At 43.8% G+C, this 16,152-nt stretch overlaps 1 protein-coding gene across 2 annotated transcripts in view; it reads left to right on the forward strand.

Moving 5' to 3' along the window:
- Positions 1-16,152, forward strand: part of THSD4 (thrombospondin type 1 domain containing 4) — a 702,916-nt gene that overhangs the window by 346,612 nt on the left and 340,152 nt on the right. The gene's annotated exons all lie outside the window — the stretch shown is intronic.

Genomic DNA, 16,152 nt, shown 5'->3' on the forward strand with positions numbered 1-16,152 from the left:
TATTTTGCATTTGCTATGCTCTAAGTAGAATGAGCTGTAGTGAATTTGACTGGTTATTATATGGGTTAAGAAAGATTAAATTAATTCAGCATTATTGTTGTAGGACACTAAGGTGCCTGCTCCTTTAAGGGAAGAAACTAGCTAGGGAGAGAGCCCTAGCAGTCAGTCAGGAACCCCTCAGCTGCAAGGTACCATGGCAGCAGAAATGAGGGATTAGCCCGCACCTGCAGGTGGTCAGCTGACCGGAGGAGGCATCCATTTTAGCGTGGGACCCAAAAGGAGTCTGAGAACTCTCAGGGTTTAATGGGGTCCATTAGGACTGTGTTGAAAAATACAAACTCGAGGGCAGCCTCACTATCTATTACAGTGACAGCAAGACGTGGCAGATGAGAAAGAGGGTGCCCATGGGGCAGGATTGGCACGGTCAAGGAGCCCTAGGGGTATCATGGCCATCCCTGGGGACCCCATCCCATGACAGTTATGTAGGACTACATACATGCTAATGTTGAAATAGTATTTCTAACCTGAAATATGAAATTCATGTTTCAATTTATAATTTTAAAGTGTAATCTGATGATGAGAGACATAAAGCGATCTAAGTCCTGTTCATCGAATGAAATACTGAATGCAACTGATATGAAGTAATTGTAGCAATAGCAAATAGCACTAATTGATGGATATTATAGATCTGAATGAGTCTCACTAATGTACAGTTTCACAAATTGAAGCTTAAACTTCCTTAAACCACAGGAGGGATAACATGATAAATTTATTACTGTTTGCAAGGTCCTTATTAAAACAATAGATGATACATATATACATACTCATATATACCTAGATAGCTTTGAGTAAAAATGTAAATGAATGTATACTTTAAATGTGGACTTTAATTTGACTTGATTTGGACAGATTTTTAATATTTAAAATAAGCACCATATATTTAATGGTAGCATGTGGGTATAACAAAAACATAGTTAAGGTCTAATTTAGGGTGGATGAATGATATCAGTATACTAAATACCCTTGAGGAGTTTGTGTTCCAACATGGAATAAGCCCATATTGGCATAGGGTTTAGCATGCTAAGGGACACAGAAAAATAATTTGCACCTGGGACCTATTAGGGGGTAACTTTGTAGGTTTGCTAATGCAAGTGATTATAATTGCAAGCTTTTATAAAAATGTATTTTATAAAAGTTTCTGTCTAGAAATAGTTCAAATTTCTTCTGGCATGAAGAAATTGCTTTCTGCTTTGTGACAGAAAAAGTTATTGTTTTACTAGAAGACTAAATGAGACTCCAGCTTTCATGGCACACATGAAGTAATTCAGAAATATACAGTATATGGCAGCATGCCAGAATTTAGTAAAAAGGTTTTGGGACAGAGGGAATCTTCTTTACTGCATATAAATTACATGACCGTCTTAATATGTATTGCCTAATTAGCAAATAATTCATCATCAAAGCAGCAGCTCCTTCTGTCTGCTACTTGGGAATCAGGATGGTTTCAGTCACACAATCAAAAATGTTATTACCATTAAAGTCAGTCACAGAGCTCCCACTGATGTCTTCAGTGATAACTGGACTTGTTCCATTATTGAGAAGAATTCAGTCAACAAGCCAGTCAATTTGATGGTTCTGTTTTCAGCTGTGCTTCAGAAAAAGCATTTAAGCATGTGCTTTACTTTAAACTCTGTTGTCTTCAATGGAACTGCTTATAGTTTTAAAGCAAAACATCATCTGGAGGGCTTTCCTGGATTGGTGCCACAGACTTACACCCATATCTGGAGTACAGCCAGTTGGAAATTTTTAGTCAAAACTGGTTTTCATCAGGGGAACATTTAGAAATATCATATCAATATCAATAAAATTTCCTATGAAATATTTCCATTTTTTTTTGTTAAGGATATTTTTTTTCCCCTGATTCTTTGGCAAAGTTACTATTTCATAAAAACCCAATTAGAAGACACTGGCCTCATCTGCACATGCGCCTGACTGTACAGTTGTTACTGCACAGTCATTTAGTACTTGCTAAAGTACTAAAATACTTGCTTTAAGAAGTACTAAATGACTATGCAGTAACTGATGTTACTGCACAGTCCCAGCAGCACATGGGTCGTTTCTGATCCTACTATGCAGTAGCAATGAGCTTTTGTATCCACCAATGCTTTGTCGCTGTAGCATCTCACGTAGATGTGCCCATTTTGACCTAGAGAAGATTATAACAACAACTCTAAATAATTTAAAAATTAAATGAAAATTATAGAGTGTTTACACTGTTATGTTCAGTCAATTTGATATCAGTAGTAGCAATCCATGTGATGACATAATATATGAATAAAACCCGGAAAATAAAACCATTCAAAGTGAAATTTTGAAATTCCTTAACAAAACATTGAGATGTTCCAAAATTAACTTAAAAAAAAATATTGAAACTAGGTTTTTTTTTTATAATTGGAATGAAAACAATTTTTGAAATGTCAAAATTCTCATGCAATTGAAATTCTCAAGATTTTTCTGTCAAATTGAATGCTTTCTAGATGATTCCTCATTTGTTGCAATAACATGCTAATGACATGTAGAATATCACACTGTTATGAAAGACTGGAAGTAAGTAACATGTTTAATGGGACTTGTATGACTCTAATGATAATTAGAGAACAAAACATGATTGTATCTAGTGGCATACAGTATGGAACGTATCTCAAGGTATTTTATAAAGCAAAGAGGGTTTACTTGAGCAATTTTCCCATTTGTCTTTAGGCCTACACAGTCTTGTTCTTTCAGAAGGAAAAATGGAGTTGTGTACTCTAGTTGCTTGTATTCTTTTTTTAGTTTGAAAAAGTTATGAAAATAATTTAAGAAGAAAAATTCTTAACCGGAATTCATTAGTAAAGAGATGATAAGCAAATGCAGAAATCATTATGCCATATGCCAGTCTTTCCTTCAGTGGGAATTGTTTTTGTTTCTTGCTCTCTCATAATCTTGTATGCTGTATCCTTATTTCCCTAGAACTTCCCTTCCATTTGCCATATTCTTGTATCACTTCTTCTCCTTTCTTTTTTGGTTTTTACCTCCTGTTTTTTTTCTCTCTCTCTCCAGCCCCAGCCTTTATGTTTTCTTTTTCAGTTATTTTATCATCCCCACACTCAAGAGTCAATGGTTCCCAGCTTTCCAGCATCACCATCATAGTGGAGGGACAATATAAGCCATCTGTCTTTCTGTAGTGATTTTCAGAGAATATATCTCTCTATACAACTAATTTCTGCATGCCTCAGAAATAGAAGCAGAGGGGTTGCAAGATTAATATTTAATTTTTAAGAGGTGGAAGAGGCAAAGTAAGAGCTTCCATGCTAGGAGAAGCATGCCAATTGCACAGTGGGAATGGAGAGAGAAGAGTTTGGATGGAGAGTTTGAATAATTGTAGTTAAATATATGTCTATCTGGAAGTGGGAAAAGCTCCCTATTGTTTTTAAATCAGTTGGTAATTGATTCCATGTTTAGGAGCTTAGCAACAAAAGCCTTTTTTTTGTCTATGGTTTGCATTTATCTTGGCACATGCCAGTATCAAATTCTTGGTAATGTATAAAGAATCCTATTTGAATATGTCATGTTGGGCACTTCCATGGATTGATTACCATAGTCTTTAAACCAAATTCAAGCAACAGCACTTGGGGCTGAATCATGTATTCTTAGATAAACTGAACAATAGTATTAAATTTACTTCAATGACAAATGATAGTGGAAACATATTGCAGGGTAAAGTGTTTTACATTTTGCAAACAACATCAGAGCCAGTTTGAAAAATAACATAAAGAAAATGTTGACAATATAATTTACTTCTGAGATCCATGAAAGATGAAAAATGAAGAATTATAGGTTAGATACTGGCTAGGTACAGTACAATACATTTCAGTTATACTAAGGTGACTTCCTGTTGGGACTGTTTATTTGGAAATTTGATCTCTAATTGTGAATGTCTGTGCTCTTGTGGGTTTGTCACAGTCTTAGTGTTCTTTCAGTGTAGCTTTTGTTTGTGTATTTACTTGATATTTTGCTTTTCTTAAAGGGTATTGTTTACACTGGGATTGGATCTCTGCCAAGCAAAACCTAATGTAAACGTATGAAAAATCCATATTTCTTAAAAATTGTTTACCTAAATTGCATTAGAAATAATGATAAATGTGGACTTTGCTAATGTGACTCACTGCAGCAACAGGTTTGATAATTGTGCAGATATTTATCACCCTAAAACTGTGTGTTCTACAAAACTGATACCTATCACTTGCATATAATGCATTATATTATGGAAACTCTCTTAAAAATCTTGACAATATTGTCGCAGGGCACCCCGGTGCCTGCTCCTAGAGAAGAGAAACTGCCAGGGAGAGAGCCCTGGCAGAGCCAATTGAGCACAGCTGCGGGTTGCCGGAGCAACTAAGCGGAGCCAGCTGCCTGTAGGGGGCAGGGCCTGGCCCTTAGGAAGCCCAGTGCTGAAGCCAGGCTAGCAGTTCTCTGCCAGCAGCCTGGGAGGCAGGAGCTCTGGGAGTGAGGATGTGGAAAGGAGCCTAGCAGCAAGTACCATGGTCATATGGAGCAATGTTGTTATGGCCATAGGGCTTCGGGTTTGAGTTACAGCCAGACGGCTTGAGCTTGCATTTGTGTTACAGCCTAGGGGCTTGTGGGTTTGCTTTGACGTTGTGATATTACACCAAGAGGCTTGGGTGAGGCTGTAGGGGTTGGAGGAGGCCTCAATCATAGGGACCCCAGAGAGTGTGGGGTGCCCTAGCACCAAGAGGGTGCATTAATTTCACAGCGCCAGTGAAGGCACAGCTTGCACGCCAGTGCGGGAGCAACTGGCGGCGAGGAGCGCGGCCAGTGGGTCGCGGGCGCAACTAGTAGGTTGCAGACGGGGGGACATAGACCCCGGATCGCTTGCGGGGTACATAGACTCCAGCCCCAGAGCGAGGGGCGATTTCATTGCGAAGCCCAGGGTGGGCACGGCGAGCCCCAAAGAGGGGGAGCGCCACTTTGTATTATGGAGAAGCCCCGTGGGGGCATGGCGAGCCCCAAAGAGGGGGAGCGCCATACCAAGCAGCCCTGGAGAGGGGCAATTACTGAGCAGCCCTGGAGAGGGGCGATAGTGAGGAGCCCGAGGCGGGCATGCCCTAGAGCGGGGTGATATTGAGGAGCCCGAGAGGGGCCATATTGGGGAGCCCGAGACGGGCATAGTGAGTCCGGCTGCAGGTTAGTGCGGCAACACCCCTCAGACCGAGGCAGGGCGCTGCGGTTGCCCCTGAGGAGACGGAGTAGCAGCGCGGTGAGCCGGGGTCAGAGAGGGTATCCGTGCAGTTGGCCAGGGAAGGGCCGGGGCCCGCTAGAGAGTCCCTGAGCGGGACCGCACCGGCAGGGAAGTCCCAGAGTGGACGAGAGTCCCAGCGAGAGGCTGGGCACGAGAGAGAGCCCAGAGTGGGCTACAATATAGAGGAGGCCCGGGAAGCGGGCGTGCAGACTTAACAACGTCTATTACATCTGTGAGGCTTGGGGCGTGGTATTAGGGGCTGGTAGGAGCCACGCACAGCCCATAAGGCTGGGGTGCTTGAGTAGCACCCATCGTACGGGGAGACCCACGATGGGTCCAGGAGCTTACGTGCCCGAGGAAACACAAGGCAGCCTCCCTATTACATTTTCCTTAAGAGCAAAGACGTGGCGGGCGAGAATGGAGGGTGCCCTCGGGCCGCAGTAGTGCGGTGAGAGGGCCTCAAGGAGATCACGGCCCTCCGCGAGGACCCCGCCGTGACAAATATTCTAGTAGAGACTGCTCTATTGGACTTATTGCATATTACAAGAGGGAAACAGATTTAGACTGTTCCTGATTCAGAATCTCTGTGCTGCCTGAGATGGGTTGTTTCCAAAACCAGAAACAGGTATCTGTACAGGTGGATTGATTGGCTTGGGGCATGTTGTTTGGCACTGTCACTCAGCAGTTCTAATTAGCCTGCCCTAAGAACTGTGAAAAGGCATCTGTACTGGTTCTGATTTAGGATACTGCCTGTCTATTAGCACACTTGAGGGTAGTAGCACCAAGGATGGCATTATATAGACTATCTTACTCAAGGACACAGAGGTGAGTCTTTAGAGCTACGCTCAAGGGTTAGGGACAGAAGTTACACAGAAACTGGTTTAAGTGATAAAAAACTGGTTTAAACCTGTAACATAACATAAGCTCAGTGCACATATACCAGTTTCAAAATGGCTGAAACTGGCTTAAGATAAACCTGGCTGAATGTAGTATCAGACTTAACTGACTGGAGTCAAACCAGTTTATGAAACTTCTGTCCCAGACGCCTTCCTAGTTCAGGTTAAACCACAATTCCCCAGCATCCCAGCATTTTGCAGCCCTGGGCTGGGCTGTTGGGCTCTGCTCTCTGCTGTAGAGAGCAGTGCTGGCCCTGCCTCTCTGCTCTCTAGCTGGAACAGTGAGGGCTGGCTGACAAGGGGTGTTGGGGGGGACAAGCTTGGCTGGGGATACAGCTCAGTTTACCGGGGGTGGGGGGAGTGCCTCCTCCCCAGGCAAACCCTGGCTAGGGTCTGGGGCCAGGGAGTTGGGGGCTAAACAGCCCTTCCCCCACTCAAACTTACTGGTGGCTACATCTGTGGACTACAAATCCCAGAGACACCTGGATGCAGGAAGAGGAAGTCATGAGCAAAGCTGCAGAGTCCTGCTGCTGTGATTCTAGACTGCCAATCCCAGAGACCTCAGGGGCAGCAGGAAGAGGAAGCGAACACACAGACAGAGAGCCATGCTTTAGCACTGTCCCTGGCTTTTGGCCTGAGTCACTGCAGGCTTGTGGCTGCATTTCCTGAATCAAAGGTAAATGTCTGTTCACTTCTGTTTCAAATGAATCTGTGCATTTTAGACTAATCTGCAAAGACTAAATTGATTCAGCCTTGTGCTTTTTGACTCTCTGTACCAAGCCCAGCTGAGCACTTAAGCATTTGTTTGTCTTTGAAGCATATGAGTAGTCATGCTTATTTCAACGTGAGGGTGAAGTTACATGTTACACTTAGACGATAGTAAGGGCACTTAAAACATGAACCTCTGCACATTAAGATTATTAACTCATGCTAACTCTGAGCATCTCAAAATTATTCTAATTCAGGTGAGGGTTAACTCTTGGGCATGCTACCCAGCTCATGTTAGGGTAACTTCATCTGCTCCATGGAGATCAAATGAGCAATTTACAGCCCTCCCAGCATCCCAGGATGCACTGCTTCCAGTCTTCCCCCATCCCAGAGTAGGGATAGTATTATACTGTTTACAAGGTCAGTGAACCAATTTGACTGTCACAAATGCTCATAGAAAGTACATACTGAATTATACACTTAAGTGTTTTCAGGGAAGGTGCCTTATTTTATATGTGAGGCTGACTGAAACAACAGATGCACAGGATTCTCCAAATCACTTCTCTGTTGATGCAAGCTAAAACATGCAGCACAGAGTCAATTTAATAAACCAGACATGGGTCTGACCTTGTCTCAGGCCTGCATATCTCTACACAATCACAGACTGGAACAGTGGCAACACATAGGGGGTGCACGTGCACCCCCTGAGACTGCTGGTGCACCCACTGGCAGCCAGTGCTCCCCACTTAGGCAACGAGCGGGGGGGGGGCAGGCGGGAGTCCCAGTGCCCCCCCTGCAAGTGCCGGCTGGGGAGTAGGGGCTCCAGGAGAAGCACCGCTGGCACTTCTGGGAGTGCTGCTCATGGCTCCCAGTTGGTGCAGTTGGCTGTGGGGGGACCCCTCTTCCTCCCCCCTCCCCCCCGGTTGCTCACTGGCTGCTGTGGGGGACACATGCCCCCCCTGAGGCACCAGTTGCCCATGTAGTGGAATGTGGTGAAAAAGGCCTATTGTTCTTCAAAAGTAGGAAAGCACTCACTAAAGAGTGGGTCTGAGTGTCAACAAACTGATGCTTTGGTAAATTTGCTTCATACAAAGTGTGTGTGTGGATGGGATAGGGGTGGGGAAAGTAGCAATAATCTTGAAGTCCCCCTCAGCTTCCTGTCAAGAAGTAGAATCTAAGAATAGATTCTTCCTCAATCTAGCAATCTTGGATATTTCAAGGCTTTTTACGTAAGATTAAAGAGTGGTAGTTAGCCATGTTAGTCTCAAGTTTGGCACAAGCAGGGGCAAGGTGGCACGATAATCTGTAAGGTACTATGCTGCTCTGATTTTATGTATGAGTAAGGGATAGACTTAAACAGAAAATTCATACCACTAATCATAAACTGTACCATCTTCCTAGTGTAGATGATTTTATACTGATGTAAAGATTTCTGCACTGGCACAGCTTGTTCCTAGGTGCACTGCAGTCCATCATGTTCTCAGGCATGTATGTAACTGCATACGCACCAGGGTTGCAAAAATATATTGGGTGAAAAAGATGCTGCCGTAACTGAAGGAATTTTACTGGCACAAAACTACATCTAAGCCATATTTTATTCTAAAAGTTGAGTTTTTCTTTCACAGAGCACAAAATCTGGCTTTGTTAACAGGAGACTGTTACAAGGCCCTTCTTGCTTGTCCAGGCTTCTTGGAAACGAATTGGTTTACATGACAGAATTGTTCCCTTCCTCAGCGTAAATACTCTAAATGACAAGCAAGTTCCCAACTTACTAGTATTGTCAACATATGTAGAAGTTAATCACTGAAGGCTTTGTCACATAGGAGCTCTTTCAGTCTTAAATACAACAAGATTCTCCCCCCTCCTAATGTTTTCTCATAGACACAAACCAAAATGATGCCTGAGTCAGAGATCTGGAAAATAAATAGATATTTTTTTAGTAAAAGAAGTGCTTCACTTCATATGAGTTTATACAACTTTGCTAGAATGAAACTTTAGCAGGTTTAGTCACAAGACTCTGCATGTTAGATTGAATTAATTTTAGATCCTTAGTGTTTTACTAGTAGTATTGAGACCTTATATCCATTTCTGAGAACACCTGGAGTTATGCTTTCTTTTCTGTTACGAGAAGCAGAAGGCATAGTATATCCTTATAGTCATTTTCAAAGGTCTTCTAAAATACATCTGTCTTTGGCTTCTGTTGCTTTTGTTTCTCAGATCTCAAACTTTACATTCTGATTAAATATTTCAGTGAAGGGTCAGTTATACCATTCCATATATTTGATATCAGTCGTGATTAGAAAATCGTTTTTTTCTAGGCTGCAAGCGGTCTGCACTTCATGGAGAAGTAAACTGAAAAGGAAAATGTATTTCTCCCACTAAAAAAATCATTTTCTTCTTTCTGCATATATAAGTTCATGGTCCCTTAGTTCAGATCAACTTTTTAACTGTCATATGTTGGTGGGATAAAATCATCCATGTGTGATTGCACTGAGTTATAAATAAAATTAATTTGGCACACAGGCTGCAGTAAATCAGTTGATTTTGCCCCCAAAACAGATCACTAGTTTAATTATACTTTTTGTTTCATCCACTTCTCTCCTCCCCAAGGAAAGAGTTTTAAAAAAATCTGCATATTTTTATGAGACAACCAATAAACAAAAGCTGTGCTTACTCAAAAGCCTGTTTTTTGCTACAGTTTTATAATATTAGGAAAATCCCAGTTATGTTATGCAATAAATATTGCTATTGATATGTGCTGCAAGTGAAATGGAACTTTTGAAAAACCTTTGCAAAATCCCAGAGCAAAACACTTATGATCATTACAAGCTCTTAACCAAAGCAAGTCTAAAAAGCTTCCTGTTCCTTGACTACTTTTAAGTGTCAACTTACATCCCCAGCCAGCTTCATGCAGCAGATGCTCTCCGGGCTATAAGCATTTGTCAGGGAGAAACTAAATGCCTTTTTTTAACAGGAATGATTTGGGATGACCAGTGATAGGATTCTAAATTAAAGTTTTACATTTTTAAAAAGTTATTTTGGCAGCTCCCAGAAAGAGAATATAGACCTATGGCTGCTGTGTACCTTTGTACACTGGGAGGAAAAAGGTCTGTGTGCACTGAGGTTTGCACAATACAAAGACTCTTGTTTAAAATAGCCACAACTCATACATCTTCTGGTTCCCTTTACCCTCCTCTCCATCACCAGTAAGTATCTTTTTGTCTCTGGAAAGGTGTTGCTGATTATTTTCTTTCCTGACCCTCTGTGCTTAATACAAAAAGCATATAATCATAATACAAAAAGCATATAATCACAGCGAGGTACTATATTTACTCAAATCCAAGATGAGGTATTTTTCTTTATTTAGCACAAGGAAAAAAGCCCTTCATCTTGACCTATCCCCCTGACCTTCCCCTCTGCAGCCTCTGTTCCCCTGGCTGCCCCATACCATTGCTTGCCCTCACTCTGGCTCCATGGGCTATGGCCCTACTCCAGTGTGGGGTATGGAGCGCATAGTTTGCTCTGGGCTCAACCTAGACCAGTAATAGGTGCTATGGCAGTGGCAGTTCCAGCCAAGCCCTGGAGCTGGGCTGAGGCTAAAGCAACCATGTACTTGAGTTGGGCTGGAGCCCTGCTGGAACCAGAGCAGGCAGCATGGGGTGTTGGGGGAGACTGGTAAAGGGGGGGGTGCTGCAGCTATAGGGGGCAGGAGTCAAGCCGCTTGACCCCCAGCTGCCTCCCCCCTGTACCTCTCCCACTGCCTGCTACCCTGCCAGTTCTTTCCTTGCTGCAGCAGTGGGGGTGGGGACAAATTTAAGATGAGTCTCCAATAATTAAATGGTCTACATGGAAAATTTTAACAAATGCATACATTTTCCATGTATAGAACCTAATTTTTGGTGGGCGGGGTATCTTGAATTCAGAGTTGCATTGGAATCAGGTAAATACAGTGGGTGCATCTACACTTGCCCCTATGGTGCCATTGTTACTGTGCTGTCATTTAGTACTTCCAAAAGGAAGTACAAGATGATGGCACAGTAACAGCCCATACTGTGCCATGCCAGTGGCACACGGTTATTTTAAGCCACTACTTCGCCATAGCAGCACTGTATAATGAGGAAGCGCGTTGTTATGGCGATGTACCTATGGCATGATGGTTTTTGCCTGCTGATGCAATATTACCGTAGCAACATGCTACAGCAATGTAGAGTCGCATGTACATGCACCAACTACATAGGTTGATATAGATATAAAACACCCAACCTATTTACCCAATGTGTACTGCACTGAAGAATACAAGAACTACCCCACAACATTATACTGTTAACTATGTATAAGTATGATAAAAATAGCTAATATCGGTTGCCTACATCTTCTTTTCAGTCAGACCATTGCTTAGTTTAGGGATGCAAACAACAGCACATGCTTTTTCCTGCTGAAGGCACTCAAAAAGTCTTTTATATATTTTTATAAAATATTATAAATATGTAGACCAGCAGTTCCCAAACTCTGACAGATTGTGCACCACCAATTTAAAATGATACAACTTTAAGTACCACCAGCTAATTTTTGTCATATAAAGTAAGTGTAATAAATCTGTTAGGCTGTCTGCGTATCATTGGTGGTATCTGTACTACAGATTGGGAACTGCTAATACAGACTATTTTACCTGTGGAATAGCTTCATTTTTTCCCAGATCCTTAAGTACAATTTTCACTTCAGTGTTATATATTTTCCTTGGACTAAACTTGTATTATGATATAATGTATAATTGAAAGAATATAACTGCCTTTCTTATTTGGATTGCTGGTTGAGTTACCTTCAATTTTTTCTTCTTCTCAAAGTGATGCCACAAAGACCCGGATGTTCATTCTCCACCCAGGTCGCGTAGATCCCAAATCCATCTGTTACTGGTTCTATTCATGTTCTTAAGTGGAGTTAAAGTTGCTTCTTTCTATAGTCTGTGCAGAGTTCATTAGTTTGTGCTCTGCCCATGCACTTGTATATTGTTAAGAAGTTGCTTAGCTCTTCAAGTTCCCATGTTCAAGCATTTTCATTTGCATTGCCCTTGATTATGAATAACAAAAAAGTTTAACTCCTTCTGTTAAATGGATATACACCTAGCAAACCCTGAGTTTTTTCAGGCTTTTGGGAAGTATCAAAAGGCATACATAGTATCAAATTCTTGGCATAGTCACTTGCATACTAAATATAGTTCATCCTCTACAAGTAACTTTATGCCTGATCTTAGAATCGGCAGTATCAGATCATGTATGTTACTATACCCTAGGTAGTCTTCCTTTCCCATGGTGTTATGTTAGTCTAGAGAAACCTGGCTGCATATTTCAGATGGCCCAACACAAGAGCAGGGGTGACTTGATATTAAAACTGAATAAGCTTAGAATTAAGAAAAAGAGTCACTTCTTCATACAGCATATAAGCGGCCTGCAGAATTTGAAATAACAGGAGTTAAGGATTAACTATACCGCAGTTGAATTTTCAGATGAGTCAGAAAATTTAATGACCAAAAAACAACAACTTCACAGTGGCCACCATTAAACATTCAGTGAGTGCATCTACATGTTCAATTAATGTGACACAATAAACTCTGGAGAAGTTCATGCTGCAGTCAACTGCTCCAGGGTGCAGCATCTGGGGCAGAAGCAATTTGAGGCAGGATGGAGCAGGTCCTGGCTGGCTGGGCTGACTGGACGCAGTGTACACCTGTGGTCAGCAACTACACATGCTTTTCAGTATAGTAAAGTACTCTGCCCTAAGAAAGTACTGTCCCAGGCAGTACTAGCCTATAGTGTAGTTAATTAGTTTACTGTGCCATAATACCAGCACATGTATAGACTGTGACACTTTACTGTGGTGTTTATTAGTCAGTTCTTCAGTAAAGCACACATGTAGATGCACCCTGTATTTACTGGATGTCAGAATAGCCACGTCATTTGAAAATCCAGGCATTTTCTCTCTAAATATTTACATCCATTGTACATCCTGTGCAGGCCAGGAGTAGTCCGAGGCCCTTTTTTCGCGTGGTGGGCTGTGGCCAGCAGCCCGGACATGCCGGGTCGGGGGAGACAGGCGGCACGCTAGAATTAGGCACGGAAGCTTAGTGGTTGATTAAAGATTATTTTACTTACACCGAAGATGGTCACGGTGCAGGCAGGAAAACTTGCTTGAGTTGCAGTTACAAAACAAAACAAAACAAAACTCGAACCTGCAGGGCATGAGAGTACGTCGCAGGGGGTTTTTGGCGACGGGAAGATGCAAAAAACGAGAGTATGTCGCAATGGGTTTTCGGTGACGGGAAGATAAACCTGCAGGACTCGAATCCGGACAGAGCTCTGGATACACTCACACGAAGTTTGCTAGGCTCCGTGGAACTTGCGCGTAGGGAAGGGTACGTCGAGGGATCAAGCGGCAACGGGGAGAGGCGAGAGGTTGATCAGACCCCTATAGCCTTCTTGAGATACACACTGGGTCCGATAGGCTCCGCAGTGCTTAGAGATCTTCACGAGACGTGAAGTTCTCTCCCTCCTGATAGTCGTAGAGTCCTCCAACTTGGGCGGAAACCACTCAAGCCTCTTATACGGCTAGCAAGCCAATCGCTAGCCGCCACGCAGGAATAATTTAGAACTGGCCAATAGTGGGGCACGAATCTAAATACAAATGGCGGGAACTCCTTGCAACGTGCATTTCTGAGCTGCAACGAAGAAATGCACCCTGCAAAGAAAGCTACAAGTGGCGGGAAATAATTTAGCAGTGCCAAAGCACACACAAACAAAAAAATCACACCCTTGGGTTGTGACATCCCCCCTTGCTGAAGGCACAGCTGAATTATGCTGCACGCTCGTCACCCGAGTTATCAAGAGCTCTTACCACGGGTCATCGAACTAAACGAGTAAACACAAAATTCGCTAACATAAGGTGTTCGTCCTCTAGGGATCGAATTAAATAATAACCAACACAAATACATATACACATGATCAGATTCATAACAAAAAACTGCACGATCAGGGCTTCAGTGGGTGTCATGGCGAAGTCGCGTGTCAGGCCCCCACTTCTTCCGATGATGTTATCCTTCTTGGGGCTTCTCTTCACCACGCGCTCTGAGTTCCGGATCTGTAAACAAAACTCTCAAAAAATAAGTTAATGTATCTCAAAATATTTACAAAATTTCCATGGAACTATACTATTAATTTTAAAACATATAATACAGGTGTTTGCTACTTTGAACTACTCTCTCTTGCACACTGAACTAGATGACATCGTCGAGGAGCTGTTGTCTAATTCTTCTAGGTAACGGAAACCTAACTCATAGGCCATTTGCCCTTGGCCTGCGTCCCCTAAAATCCGAAGTTGCTGCTTATTGAGTCCAGAACGCCGTAGGAGAAATCCAAACATGGATCGCTCCTCTGGTGTTCTCTGTGGCAATGATGGAAGATCGGATTCGCGGTGTCTTGTGCCTTGAATCTCGGTCGGGTGTCGACGTTCCCGATCACCAGATAATCTTGGCTCCATTAGGATATGCAGTCGAGACAACTGACGAAGGAGGTTACTCACAGGTTGGTTCACCATTGGGCTGAGCAGAATCTGGAGGACGACGATGTTCTTTCGCCCATAAACCTCAAGACAACTATCTATGCTGTGAACGGTCACTGGAACGGTTCCAGGATCTCGTACATGACGGTGAGGCCATGGTCTTATTCGCTGGAGTGATGTCAGTCCCAGCGCACATGCTCTGGGGTTCCAGGCACAGTACGAGACTCCGATGATTGCTAGCATGAGATGTTCTGCGCCGGTATGTTCTGGCTGTCCGTCATGCCATGCGTGGGCTTTCTGACCAATCAGTCCTGCAACAAGTGTTGGCAGTGGAATAGGCCAGTGAACGTTAACCGCTACCATGTCGATGTCAGTGACATGTCCTCTACTCCAAGAAGCTTGCTGCTTCTTGGTTCATCAGGTCGGATCCAAGTTCCACGACCAAACGTCCCAACCATACAGCTAGAGTTTCTTCAGGTTGGATTCTTGATTCTCTGCACAAATCCTGTAGTTCAGTTCTGGTGCGAGCATAGTAGGCAGTAGCAACTTGGTTAGTTGTTGTTACAGGCTGGACTACTGCTGCGGGAGTCATTGATGCTGTTATTGCTTCAGGCAGGAGGGGCGGATGCACTCCTCCACTCGATTCTCCCTTTCGTCGGCAAGAAGGCATGGTCGCCGAAAGCGACGCTGCGTCGGTGGGCGGGGTCGCCGGAAACGACGCTGCGTCGGTGGGCGGAGTCGCTGGTCAAACTCTCGCGGGTTCCTCCGAAGCTCCACCCTTCTCTTCCGGTTCTTCCACGCGGTCTCCCTCTTGCTCGGCGCCATCTTGGAGTGGCGTTTCAGGATTCTCTTTCGCAGCCGCTTCTTTAACCACTCGAACGGCCATGCGCAGCTGGGCTTTCAAACTTAAATTCTTCTGCATTAAATTGGTTACAGTACGAAAAGTTGTAGTTAACACTCCCCCCTTGTTGTATTGTGGGGCCACCCTCTCATCCACGGCACGTTCCTCCGTCTCCAGATCTTTGCGGAGCTCAGATGGAAGCTCGCGACCCCTTAATCTAGACGCCAGCATAAAGGGGGTGAACCGGTCGATTGGCACCGGTTCTTCACTCTCCCGAGCACATCTTAGGCAACGGGAACACTCCCGGGTGAGGGTCAGGTTTACTTCACCCGCCGGGTTGACTCTGGCGAGGGACACAGTGTCGAGGGGCCTGAACAGGACCTGCTCATCACTCATGATACACCCGAATGCTGCGGGGTGCAAATACACTTCCCTCTCTTTCGGGGCTCTGTCTTCAGAAGCTCCCTCTTCTCCCTTCAGCGAAAGACATCCGCTGATAAATCTCTCACCCGTTCTGCCCGCCTGGTGGTAAGCGATATGCGCCTCCGGTTCCATAAAGCTTTCTACTTGGCGTTTTCCACTGCGCCAAGGGCAGTTCTTAACTAATTCTAGCTCCAACGTGCTTTCCCCTGATCCCATCCTCGTCACCATGTGCGGGCCGGGAGCGGTCCGAGGCCCTTTTTTAGCGTGGCGGGCTGTGGCCAGCAGCCTGGACACGCCGGGTCGGGGAAGACAGGCGGCACGCTAGAATTAGGCACGGAAGCTTAGTGGTTGATTAAAGATTATTTTACTTACACCGAAGATGGTCGCGGTGCAGGCAGAAAAACTTGCTTGAGTTGCAGTTACAAAACAAAACA

The sequence above is a fragment of the Alligator mississippiensis genome, chromosome 11 (genome assembly GCF_030867095.1).
Source record: "Alligator mississippiensis isolate rAllMis1 chromosome 11, rAllMis1, whole genome shotgun sequence".
Classification (NCBI taxonomy): domain Eukaryota; kingdom Metazoa; phylum Chordata; order Crocodylia; family Alligatoridae; genus Alligator; species Alligator mississippiensis.